Source organism: Coregonus lavaretus (genome assembly GCF_964263955.1).
Source record: "Coregonus lavaretus genome assembly, chromosome: 12".
Lineage (NCBI taxonomy): Eukaryota > Metazoa > Chordata > Actinopteri > Salmoniformes > Salmonidae > Coregonus > Coregonus lavaretus.
In genome coordinates, this window is record NC_139999.1 from 2397452 (window position 1) to 2411395 (window position 13944).

Here is a 13944-nt window from a genome sequence, read left to right on the forward strand (position 1 = left end):
TACACCAGGAACGCACAATCCCTCCATCAGTGCTCAGACTGTCCGCAATAGGCTGAGAGAGACTGGACTGAGGGTTTGTAGGCCTGTTTTAAAGCAGGTCCTCACCAGACATCACCGGCAACGACATCGCCTCTGGGCACAAACCCACCGTCGCTGGACCAGACAGGACTGGCAAAAAGTGCTCTTCACTGACGAGTCGCGGTTTTGTTTCACCAGGGGTGATGGTCGGATTCGCGTTTATCGTCGAAGGAATGAGCGTTACACCGAGGCCTGTACTCTGGAGAGGGATCGATTTGGAGGTGGAGGGTCCGTCATGGTCTGTGGCGGTGTGTCACAGCATCATCGGACTGAGCTTGTTGTCATTGCAGGCAATCTCAACGCTGTGCGTTACAGGGAAGACATCCTCCTCCCTCATGTGGTACCCTTCCTGCAGGCTCATCCTGACATGACTCTCCAGCATGACAATGCCACCAGCCATACTGCTCGTTCTGTACATGATTTCCTGCTAGACAGGAATGTCAGTGTTCTGCCATGACCAGCGAAGAGGCCGGATCTCAATCCCATTGAGCACGCCTGGAACCTGTTGGATCGGAGGGTGAGGGCTAGGGCCATTCCCCCCAGAAATGTCCGGGAACATGCAGGTGCCAGACGGGAGATGACAAGTGCCTGGATTAGGACCTGTGCCGCTTCCTGTGTAAGGCAGGGTCGTACTCTCAGAATGTTGTAGAGCATGAACCTACAAGATCGGGCACCGCCTTGATGTTAGCGGAGAACGGCAGGGTGTTGTCCAGGGTCACGCCAAGGCTCTTTGCACTCTGGGAGGAGGACACAACGGAGTTGTCAACCGTGATGGCGAGATCATGGAACGGGCAGTCCTTCCCCGGGAGGAAAAGCAGCACAGTTTTGCCGAGGTTCAGCTTGAGGTGGTGATCCGTCATCCACACTGACATGTCTGCCAGACATACAGAGATGCGATTCGCCACCTGGTTATCAGAAGGGGGAAAGGAGAAGATTAGTTGTGTATCGTCAACATAGCAATGATAAGAGAGGCCATGTGAGGATATGACAGAGCCAAGTGACTTGGTGTATAGCGAGAATAGGAGAGGGCCTAGAACTGAGCCCTGGGGGACACCAGTGGTGAGAGCACGTGGTGCGGAGACAGATTCTCGCCACGCCACTTGGTAGGAGCGACCTGTCAGGTAGGACGCAATCCAAGAGTGAGCCGCACCGGAGATGCCCAACTCGGAGAGGGTGGAGAGGAGGATCTGATGGTTCACAGTATCAAAGGCAGCAGACAGGTCTAGAAGGACAAGAGCAGAGGAGAGAGAGTTAGCTTTAGCAGTGCGGAGAGCCTCCGTGACACAGAGAAGAGCAGTCTCAGTTGAATGACCAGTCTTGAAACCTGACTGGTTTGGATCAAGAAGGTAATTATGAGAAAGATAGCGAGAGCCAAGAGAGTTGGCTAAAGACGGCACGCTCAAGAGTTGGAGAGAAAAGAAAGAAGGGATACTGGTCTGTAGTTGTTGACATTGGAGGGATCGAGTGTAGGTTTTTTGAGAAGGGGTGCAACGCTCGCTCTCTTGAAGACGGAAGGGACATAGCCAGCGGTCAAGGATGAGTTGATGAGCGAGGTGAGGTAAGGGAGAAGGTCTCCGGAAATGGTCTGGAGAAGAGAGGTGGGATAGGGTCAAGCGTGCAGGTTGTTGGGCGGCCGGCCGTCACAAGTCGCAAGATTTCATCTGGAGAGAGAGGGGAGAAAGAAGTCAAAGCATAGGGTAGGGTAGTGTGAGCAGGACAAGAGGTGTCATTTGACTTAATAAATGAGGATCGGATGTCGTCAACCTTCTTTTCAAAATGGTTGATGAAGTCATCCACAGAGAGGGAGGAGGGAGGGGAAGGAGGAGGAGGATTCAGCAAGGAGGAGAAGGTGGCAAAGAGCTTCCTAGGGTTAGAGGTAGAGGCTTGAAATTTAAAGTGGTAGAAAGTGGCTTTAGCAGCAGAAACGGAGGAAGAGAATGTAGAGAGGAGGGAGTGGAAAGATGACAGGTCCGCAGGGAGTCTAGTTTTCTTCCATTTCCGATCGGCTGCCCGGAGCCCTGTTCTGTGAGGTCGCAATGAATCGTCAAGCCACGGAGCAGGAGGGGAGGACCGAGCCGGCCGGGAGGATAGGGGACATAGAGATTCAAAAGATTCAGAGAGGGAGGAGAGGAGGGTTGAGGAGGCAGAATCAGGAGATTGGAGGGAGAAGGATTTAGCAGAGGGAAGAGATGATAGGATGGAAGAGGAGAGAGTAGCGGGAGAGAGAGAGCGAAGGTTGCGACGGCACATTACCATCTGAGTAGGGGCAGAGTGAGTAGTGTTGGAGGAGAGCGAGAGAGAAAAGGATATGAAGTAGTGGTCGGATTCTTGGAGGGGAGTTGCAGTGAGATTAGTAGAAGAACAGCATCTAGTAAAGATGAGGTCAAGCGTATTGCCTGCCTTGTGAGTAGGGGGGGACGGTAAGAGGGTGAGGTCAAAAGAGGAGAGGAGTGGGAAGAAGGAGACAGAGAGAAATGAGTCAAATGTAGACGTAGGGAGGTTGAAATCCCCCAAAACTGTGAGGGGTGAGCCATCCTCAGGAAAGGAACTTATCAAGGCATCAAGCTCATTGATGAACTCTCCAAGGGAACCTGGAGGGCGATAAATGACAAGGATGTTAAGCTTGAATGGGCTAGTGACTGTGACAGCATGGAATTCAAATGTGGAGATAGACAGATGGGTCAGGGGGAAAAGAGAGAATGTCCACTTGGGAGAGATGAGGATTCCTGTGCCACCGCCGCGCTGACCAGATGCTCTCGGGGTATGCGAGAACACATGGTCAGACGAGGAGAGAGCAGTAGGAGTAGCAGTGTTTTCAGTGGTAATCCATGTTTCCGTCAACGCCAAGAAGTCGAGGGACTGGAGGGTGGCATAGGCTGAGATGAACTCTGCCTTGTTGGCCGCAGAATGGCAGTTCCAGAGGCTACCGGAGACCTGGAACTCCACGTGGGTTGTGCTCGCAGGGACCACCAGATTAGAGTGGCAGCAGCCACGCCGTGTGAAGCGTTTGTATGGCCTGTGTGGAGAGGAGAGAACAGGGATAGACAGACACATAGTTGACAGGCTACAGAAAAGGCTACAATAATGCAAAGGAGATCGGAATGAAATTAACTAAGCATCTGGGAAAGCAAGAGAGCGGGGCCTCCCTCACGTTTCACTGAAACACTCAAATATAACTCTCCCAACTTCCACTTTAGATTAATAGACTTTAGTTAGTGTCTGGTCTGTTAGCGATGTTACCAAACAGACTAGTTCTGTCTCTTGCCTCTAGTTAGCATCTGGTCTATTAGCGATGTTACCAACAGACTAGTTCTGTCTCTTGCCTCTAGTTAGCGTCTGGTCTTTGGTCTTTGGACCAAGGGGTTGGAACCGGTTCGGTGAACAGAACAGAAAATGAACAGAATTGGAAACAAAAGTAATCTATACTATTCCGGAACAGAACCGTTATTTTAAAAGCATGCGAACCGGTTAATAATGTTATTTTACGTCCCGGGCATTTTCTTTCCCCCAGTCCCACAATAAAACAGCCTTTTGCCCTCAGTCGCTCAAACTTATTCCAGTGTCTGCCTGTCGGCTGACAACCTTTACTAATGTTACAAGCGTGATTCAGAAATTGGGGAGAGATTTTTAATCAGAGAAATGTATTAACTTTTTAAATGCTAGTTAAGGATGCTATAGTCATCACGTTTCACATTGGATTTTTTAAACACATCTTACCTTTTTTTGTAGTTATTTTAATTCTGATGCCGCACTGCACACACAAGCTTGTTCGCTAGCTAGCTAGCTCTGGTCCAAATACATTCAAAGTTCTTTCATAGAAGACTCTCCTCTCCAGTACCAGTACCGAGTCGATGTGCAGGGGTACGAGGTAATTGATGCAGATATGTACAGTGGGGAAAAAAAGTATTTAGTCAGCTTCCAATTGTGCAAGTTCTCCCACTTAAAAAGATGAGAGAGGCCTGTAATTTTCATCATAGGTACACGTCAACTATGACAGACAAAATGAGGAAAAAAAATCCAGAAAATCACATTGTAGGATTTTTAATGAATTTAGTTGCAAATTATGGTGGAAAATAAGTATTTGGTCAATAACAAAAGTTTCTCAATACTTTGTTATATACCCTTTGTTGGCAATGACACAGGTCAAACGTTTTCTGTAAGTCTTCACAAGGTTTTCACACACTGTTGCTGGTATTTTGGCCCATTCCTCCATGCAGATCTCCTCTAGAGCAGTGATGTTTTGGGGCTGTTGCTGGGCAACACAGACTTTCAACTCCCTCCAAAGATTTTCTATGGGGTTGAGATCTGGAGACTGGCTAGGCCACTCCAGGACCTTGAAATGCTTCTTACGAAGCCACTCCTTCGTTGCCCGGGCGGTGTGTTTGGGATCATTGTCATGCTGAAAGACCCAGCCACGTTTCATCTTCAATGCCCTTGCTGATGGAAGGAGGTTTTCACTCAAAATCTCACGATACATGGCCCCATTCATTCTTTCCTTTACACGGATCAGTCGTCCTGGTCCCTTTGCAGAAAAACAGCCCCAAAGCATGATGTTTCCACCCCCATGCTTCACAGTAGGTATGGTGTTCTTTGGATGCAACTCAGCATTCTTTGTCCTCCAAACACGACGAGTTGAGTTTTTACCAAAAAGTTCTATTTTGGTTTCATCTGACCATATGACATTCTCCCAATCCTCTTCTGGATCATCCAAATGCACTCTAGCAAACTTCAGACGGGCCTGGACATGTACTGGCTTAAGCAGGGGGACACGTCTGGCACTGCAGGATTTGACTCCCTGGCGGCGTAGTGTGTTACTGATGGTAGGCTTTGTTACTTTGGTCCCAGCTCTCTGCAGGTCATTCACTAGTTCTCCCCGTGTGGTTCTGGGATTTTTGCTCACCGTTCTTGTGATCATTTTGACCCCACGGGGTGAGATCTTGCGTGGAGCCCCAGATCGAGGGAGATTATCAGTGGTCTTGTATGTCTTCCATTTCCTAATAATTGCTCCCACAGTTGATTTCTTCAAACCAAGCTGCTTACCTATTGCAGATTCAGTCTTCCCAGCCTGGTGCAGGTCTACAATTTTGTTTCTGGTGTCCTTTGACAGCTCTTTGGTCTTGGCCATAGTGGAGTTTGGAGTGTGACTGTTTGAGGTTGTGGACAGGTGTCTTTTATACTGATAACAAGTTCAAACAGGTGCCATTAATACAGGTAACGAGTGGAGGACAGAGGAGCCTCTTAAAGAAGAAGTTACAGGTCTGTGAGAGCCAGAAATCTTGCTTGTTTGTAGGTGACCAAATACTTATTTTCCACCATAATTTGCAAATAAATTCATTAAAAATCCTACAATGTGATTTTCTGGAGAAAAAAAATCTCAATTTGTCTGTCATAGTTGACGTGTACCTATGATGAAAATTACAGGCCTCTCTCATCTTTTTAAGTGGGAGAACTTGCACAATTGGTGGCTGACTAAATACTTTTTTTTCCCCACTGTACATATAGGTAGGAATACAGTGACAGATAGTAAACAGCAGCAGCAGCATATGTGATGAGTCAAAGTTAGTGCAAAAACGGTCAATGCAGATAGTCCGGGTAGCTATTTGGTTAACTATTTAGCAGTATTATGGCTTGGGGGTAGAAACTGTTCAGGTTCCTAGCAGAGAGAACCGTCTATGAATTGGGTGAGTCTTTGACCGTATTTAGGGCCTTCCACTGACACCACCTGGTATAGAGATCCTGGATGGCAGGGAACTCAGCCCCATCCGCACTACCGTCTGTAGCGCCAGCGGTGATGCAACCAGTCAAGATGATCTCAATGGTGCAGCTGTAGAACATTTTGAGGATCTGAGGGCGTTGTCCCCTCTTCACGACTGTTGGTGTGTTTGGTATTTCCTTGTCTATATTACAGAGCCTTCAGAAAGTATTCACACCCCTTGACTTTTTCCACATTTTGTTGTTGTTACAGTCTGAATTTGAGATTTTTTAATTGAGATTTTGTGTCACTGATCTACACACAATAACCCTTAATGTCAAAGTGGAATTATGTTTTTAGATTGTCTTTTTAATGAATAAAAAATGAAAAGATGAAATATCTTGAGTCAATAATTATTCAACCCCTTTGTTATGGAAAGCCTAAATAAGTTCACATGTGCTTAACAAGTCCGATAAATTCACTCACTCTGCAATAATGGAGTTTAACATGATTATTTTTATGATTATCTCATCTCTGTACCCCACAAATACAATTATCTGTAAGGTCCCTCAGTCAAGCAGTGAATTTCTAACACAGATTCAAACACAAAGACCAGGGAGGTTTTCCAATGCCTCGCAAAGAAGGGCACCTATTGGTAGATAGGGTGAAAAGAAAAGTAGACATTGAATATCCATTTGAGCATGGTGGAGTTATTAATTACACATTGGATGGTGTATCAATACACCCTGTCACTACAAAGATACAGGCCTCCTTCCTAACTCAGTTGACGGAGAGGAAGGAAACATGAGGCCAACAGGGATTTTAAAGCAGTTACAAAGTTATATGGCTGTGATAGGAGAATACTGAGGATGGATCAACAACATTGCAGTTACTCCACAATACTAACCTAAATTACAGAGTGAAAAGAAGGAGGCCTGTACAGAATAAAACATGCATCCTGCTTGCAATAAGGCACTAAAGTAAAACTGCAAAAAATATTGGCAAAGAAATCTACTTTTTGTCTTGAATACAAAGCATTATGTTTGGGACAAATCCGACACAACACATCACTGAGTACCACTTTTTTCAAGCATGGTGGTGGCTGCATCATGTTATGGGTATGCTTGTCATTGACAAGGACTAGGGAGGAAAACCTGGTCCGGTCTGCTTTCCAACAGACACTGGGAGACAAAGCCACCTTTCAGCAGGACAATAACCTACAATGCAAGGCCAAAAATACACTGGAGTTACTTACCAAGACAACATTGAATGTTCCTGAGTGGTCTAGTTACAGTTTTGACTTAAATCTACTTGGAAATGTATGTGTGTCACGATCGTCTATAAAGGGAGCAGACCAATACGCAGCGCGTTGAGTGAACATGATGACTTTAATAAAGAAAGCACGTAACTACAAAACAAAAGACGATAGTGAAGTCCAACAGTGACAAAATACTGAACCTGGAACAAAAACCCACAATGCCCACAGGAAAACAATCAGTATAAATATGGCTCCCAATCAGAGATAACGAGCCGACAGCTGACACTCGTTACCTCCGATTGGGAGTCACTGACCAAACACGGAAACAAAACCAAAACCAAACACAACAAATGAACACACCCTAACCCAACACAACCAAATGAATACACCCTGGCTCAAACAACACAGTCCCGGAGCCAGAGTGTGACAGTACCCCCCCCTAAAGGCGCGGACTGCGACCGCGCCTCAATACGGGCTAAACAAGGGAGGGCTGGGCGGGCATACCTCCTCGGCGGTGGTTCTGGCTCCGGTCGTGGTCCCCACCCCACCATAGTCACTACCCGCTTTCGTCGCCTCCTCCAACTGACCCCCACCGGATTAAGGGGCAGCACCGGACTAAGAGGCAGCACCGGACTGAATGGCGGATCCTGGCTGGCTGGCTCTGGCGGATCCCGGCTGGCGGAAGGCTCTGGCTGATCCTGTCTGGCGAAAGGCTCTGGCTGATCCTGTCTGGCGGAAGGCTCTGGCTGATCCTGTCTGGCGGACAGTTCAGACGGCGTTGGGCAGACAGGCAGTACAGGCGCCGTTGGGCAGACGGGCAGTTCAAGCGCCGTTGGGCAGACGGGCAGTTCAGGCGCCGTTGGGCAGACGGCAGACTCTGGCCGGGCGACGCGCACCGTAGACTTGGTGCGGGTGGCAGGAACAGGCCGGACCGGGCTGGCGACGCGCACCGTAGACTTGGTGCGGGTGGCAGGAACAGGCCGGACCGGGCTGGCGACGCGCACCGTAGTCTTAGTGCGGGTGGCAGGAACAGGCCGGGTCGGGCTGGCGACGCGCACCGTAGACTTGGTGCGGGTGGCAGGAACAGGCCGGACCGGGCTGGCGACGCGCACCGTAGACTTGGTGCGGGTGGCAGGAACAGGCCGGACCGGGCTGGCGACGCGCACCGTAGACTTGGTGCGGGTGGCAGGAACAGGCCGGACCGGGCTGGCGACGCGCACCGTAGGTTTGGTGCGAGTGGCAGGAACAGGCCGGGTCGGGCTGGCGACGTACACCGTAGGCTTAGTACGTGGAGCAGGAACCGGCCGGGCTGGACTGGCGACGCACACCGTGGGTCTGGTACGTGGCGCAGGAACAGGTCGGGCTGGACTGGCGACGCACACCGTGGACTTGGTGCGGGGAGCAGGACTATGCCGGACCGGGCTGTGGAGACGGATAGGAGGCCTGGAGTGAACAGCGGCCACCACCCGTCCTGGCTGAATGCCTACCCTCACACACTCTGTGTGAGGCATCCGCACAGGACGTACAGGGCGGTGTACCCCTGGCCTGGTGGCCTCCTGGATTCGCCCCATCTTTGCCTCCGTCGTCCATGCCGTGTGCTTGATGCGTGGAGTCGGAACAGGTCGGGCTGGACTGGCGACGCACACCGTGGGCTTGGTGCGTGGAGTAGGAACAGCCCGGTCCGTACTGGGAACACACACCACTGGCCTTAACTGAGGATCAGGAACGGGCCGGACCGGACTGGTAACACACATCAGTCTCTCACGCCGTGCCGCAACAACTTCCCTTCCTCTACTCGCCAATGGCTCCCGTAATCCGATAGCCTTCTCTCCACGTCTCCCTGTGGCAGCCTCCTGCTGCCCAGCCGCCCAAGCCATGTGCCCCCCCCCAAAAACTTTTTGGGGTTGCCTCTCGTCCATCCGACGATGGCCCTGCTGACGCCGTTGCTCCTCTCCTGCCAGGTTCTCCCCCTTCATCGCCCTCCGGTACCGGACGGCCTCCTCCTGCGTAATATGTCCCCAGCCGAGGAGGACATCCACCAGCGTTCTCTCCTGCGGGTGTTCCCGTATACGCTGCTTGGTCCTTTGATGGTGGGTTTTTCTGTCACGATCGTCTATAAAGGGAGCAGACCAATACGCAGCGCGTTGAGTGAACATGATGACTTTAATAAAGAAAGCACGTAACTACAAAACAAAAGACGATAGTGAAGTCCAACAGTGACAAAATACTGAACCTGGAACAAAAACCCACAATGCCCACAGGAAAACAATCAGTATAAATATGGCTCCCAATCAGAGATAACGAGCCGACAGCTGACACTCGTTACCTCCGATTGGGAGTCACTGACCAAACACGGAAACAAAACCAAAACCAAACACAACAAATGAACACACCCTAACCCAACACAACCAAATGAATACACCCTGGCTCAAACAACACAGTCCCGGAGCCAGAGTGTGACAATGTGCAAGACTTGAAATGGTTGTCTAGCAGTGATTAAAAACCAACTTGACAGGGCGTGAAGAATGTTTTAAAAGAATAATGGGCAAATATTGTACAATCCAGGTTTGCAAAGCTCTTAGAGACTTACCTAGAAAGACTCACAGCTGTAATCGCTGCCAAAGGTGATTCTAACATGTATTGACCCAGGGGGTTGAATACTTATCTAATCCAAATATATTAGTTTTATTGTCCATTATTTATTTAATTGACATCACAGAGTATTTTGTGTAGATCGTTGACAAAAAAATCAATTTTAATCCCACTTTGTAACAATAGCCACCCTTTGCCTTGATGACAGCTTTGCACACTCTTGGCATTCTCTCAACCAGCTTCACCTGGAATGCTTTTCCAACAGTCTTGAAGGAGTTCCCACATATGCTGAGCATTTGTTAGCTGCTTTTCCTTCACTCTGCCGTCCGACTCATCCCAAACCATCTCAATTGGGTTGAGGTCGGGGGATTGTGGAGGCCAGGTCATCTGATGCAGCACTCCGTCACTCTCCTTCTTGGTAAAATAGCCCTTAAACAGCCTGGAGGTGTGTTGGGTCATTGTCCTGTTGCAAAAAAAATGATGGGCCCAAACCAGATGGGATGGGGTATCGCTGCAGAATGCTGTGGTAGCCATGCTGGTTAAGTGTGCCTTGAATTCAAAATAATCACCAGCAAAGCACCCCCACACCATAACACCTCCTCCTCCATGCTTTACGGTGGGAACTACACATGCGGAGATCATCCGTTCACCCACACCGCGTCTCACAAAGACACGGCGGTTGGAACCAAAAATCTCCAATTTGGACTCCAGACCAAAGGACACATTTTCACCGGTCTAATGTCCATTGCTCATGTTTCTTGGCCCAAGCAGGTCTCTTCTTATTATTGGTATCCTTTAGTAGTGGTTTCTTTGCAGCAATTAGACCATGAAGGCCTGATTCACACAGTCCCCTCTGAACAGTTGATGTTGAGATGTGTCTGTGACTTGAACTCTGTGAAGCATTTATTTGGGCTGCAATTTCTGAGGCTGGTAACTCTAATGAACTTATCCTCTGCAGCAGAGGTAACTCTGGGTCTGCCATTCCTGTGGTGGTCCTCATGAGAGCCAGTTTCATCATAGTGCTTGATGGTTTTTGCGACTGCACTTGAAGGAACTTTAAAAGTTCTTGAAATGTTCCGTATTGACTGACCTTCATGTCTTAAAGTAATGATGGACTGTCGTTTCTCTTTGATTATTTGAACTGTTCTTGCCATAAAATGGACTTGGTCTTTTACCAAATAGGGCTATCTTCTGTATACCCCCCCCCCCCCCCTACCTTGTCACAACAAATCTGATTGGCTCAAACGCATAAATAAGGAAAGAAATTCCACAAATTAACTTTGAAGAAGGCACACCTGTTAATTGAAATGCATTCCAGGTGACTACCTCATGAAGCTGGTTGAGAGAATGCCAAGAGTGTGCAAAGCTGTCATCAAGGCAAAGGGTGGCTGTTTGAAGAATCTCAAATATAAAATATATTTAGATTGGTTTAACACTTTTTTGGTTACTACATGATTCCATATTTGTTATTTCATAGTTTTGATGTCTTCACTATTATTCTACGATGTAGAAAATTGTAAAAATAAAGAAAAACCCTTGAATCAGTAGGTGTTCTAAAACTTTTTTAGTGCATATATATATATCTTTTTGCTAAACAGGTGGGGCTCAAAACTGCCCTTAATGGCAGCGTTCACACGCGCAGCCCAATTCTGATTTCTTCCCACTAATTGGTCTTTTGACCAATGAGAGCAGCTCTTTTGCCAATAATTGGGCAAAATATCAGAATTGGGCTGCCTGTGTAAACGAGTCTGTACATGCAGAAGAATGAGAAGAGACCCAGCCCTGTCTCTGAGGAGTGGAGAGGAGACCCAGCCCTGTCTCTGGGGAGTGGAGAGGAGACCCAGCCCTGTCTCTGGGGAGTGGAGAGTAGACCCAGCCCTGTCTCTGAGGAGTAGAGAGTAGACCCAGCCCTGTCTCTGAGGAGTGGACCCAGCCCTGTCTCTGAGGAGGAGACCCAGCCCTGTCTCTGGGGAGGAGACCCAGCCCTGTCTCTGGGGAGGAGACCCAGCCCTGTCTCTGAGGAGTAGACCCAGCCCTGTCTCTGAGGAGTAGAGAGTAGACCCAGCCCTGTCTCTGAGGAGTAGAGAGGAGACCCAGCCCTGTCTCTGAGGAGTAGACCCAGCCCTGTCTCTGAGGAGTAGACCCAGCCCTGTCTCTGAGGAGTAGACCCAGCCCTGTCTCTGAGGAGTAGAGAGTAGACCCAGCCCTGTCTCTGAGGAGTAGAGAGTAGACCCAATCCTGTCTCTGAGGAGTAGAGAGGAGACCCAGCCCTGTCTCTGAGGAGTAGAGAGGAGACCCAGCCCTGTCTCTGGGGAGTAGAGAGTAGACCCAGCCCTGTCTCTGAGGAGTAGAGAGTAGACCCAGCCCTGTCTCTGGGGAGTAGAGAGTAGACCCAGCCCTGTCTCTGGGGAGTAGACCCAGCCCTGTCTCTGGGGAGGAGACCCAGCCCTGTCTCTGAGGAGTAGAGAGGAGACCCAGCCCTGTCTCTGAGGAGTGGACCCAGCCCTGTCTCTGAGGAGTAGAGAGTAGACCCAGCCCTGTCTCTGAGGAGTAGAGAGGAGACCCAGCCCTGTCTCTGAGGAGTAGACCCAGCCCTGTCTCTGAGGAGTAGAGAGGAGACCCAGCCCTGTCTCTGGGGAGTAGAGAGGAGACCCAGCCCTGTCTCTGGGGAGGAGACCCAGCCCTGTCTCTGGGGAGTAGAGAGTAGACCCAGCCCTGTCTCTGGGGAGGAGACCCATCCCTGTCTCTGGGGAGGAGACCCAGCCCTGTCTCTGGGGAGTAGAGAGTAGACCCAGCCCTGTCTCTGAGGAGGAGACCCAGCCCTGTCTCTGGGGAGGAGACCCAGCCCTGTCTCTGGGGAGTAGAGAGTAGACCCAGCCCTGTCTCTGAGGAGTAGACCCAGCCCTGTCTCTGAGGAGTAGACCCAGCCCTGTCTCTGGGGAGTAGAGAGGAGACCCAGCCCTGTCTCTGAGGAGGAGACCCAGCCCTGTCTCTGAGGAGTAGAGAGTAGACCCAGCCCTGTCTCTGGGGAGTAGAGAGGAGACCCAGCCCTGTCTCTGGGGAGTAGAGAGGAGACCCAGCCCTGTCTCTGGGGAGTAGAGAGTAGACCCAGCCCTGTCTCTGAGGAGTAGACCCAGCCCTGTCTCTGGGGAGTAGAGAGGAGACCCAGCCCTGTCTCTGGGGAGGAGACCCAGCCCTGTCTCTGGGGAGGAGAGAGTAGACCCAGCCCTGTCTCTGGGGAGGAGACCCAGCCCTGTCTCTGGGGAGTAGAGAGGAGACCCAGCCCTGTCTCTGGGGAGTAGAGAGTAGACCCAGCCCTGTCTCTGGGGAGTGGAGAGGAGACCCAGCCCTGTCTCTGAGGAGTAGAGAGGAGACCCAGCCCTGTCTCTGGGGAGTAGAGAGTAGACACAGCCCTGTCTCTGGGGAGTAGACCCAGCCCTGTCTCTGAGGAGTAGAGAGTAGACCCAGCCCTGTCTCTGGGGAGTAGACCCAGCCCTGTCTCTGAGGAGTAGACCCAGCCCTGTCTCTGGGGAGTAGAGAGGAGACCCAGCCCTGTCTCTGAGGAGTAGACCCAGCCCTGTCTCTGGGGAGTAGAGAGGAGACTCCTCTCTACTCTCTTGCCTCTTGTCTCCTGAGTGGCGCAGTGGTCTAAGGCACTGCATTGCAGTGCTAGCTGTGCCACTAGAGATCCTGGTTCGAATCCAGGCTCTGTCGTAGCCGGCCGTGACCGGGAGACCCATGGGGCGGCGCACAATTGGCCCAGCGTCGTCCAGGGTAGGGGAGGGAATGGCCGGCAGGGATGTAGCTCAGTTGATAGAGCATGGTGTTTGCAACGCCAGGGTTGTGGGTTCGATTCCCACATGGGGTATGAAAAAAAACAAATAATGTAAGTCGCTCTGGATAAGAGCGTCTGCTAAATGACGTAAATGTAAATGAGACCCAGCCCTGTCTATGGGGAGTAGAGAGTAGACCCAGCCCTGTCTCTGGGGAGTAGAGAGTAGACCCAGCCCTGTCTCTGGGGAGTAGAGAGTAGACCCAGCCCTGTCTCTGAGGAGTAGACCCAGCCCTGTCTCTGGGGAGTAGAGAGGAGACCCAGCCCTGTCTCTGGGGAGTGGAGAGGAGACCCAGCCCTGTCTCTGAGGAGTAGAGAGGAGACCCAGCCCTGTCTCTGGGGAGTAGAGAGTAGACCCAGCCCTGTCTCTGGGGAGTAGAGAGTAGACCCAGCCCTGTCTCTGGGGAGTAGAGAGTAGACCCAGCCCTGTCTCTGAGGAGTAGACCCAGCCCTGTCTCTGGGGAGTAGAGAGGAGACCCAGCCCTGTCTCTG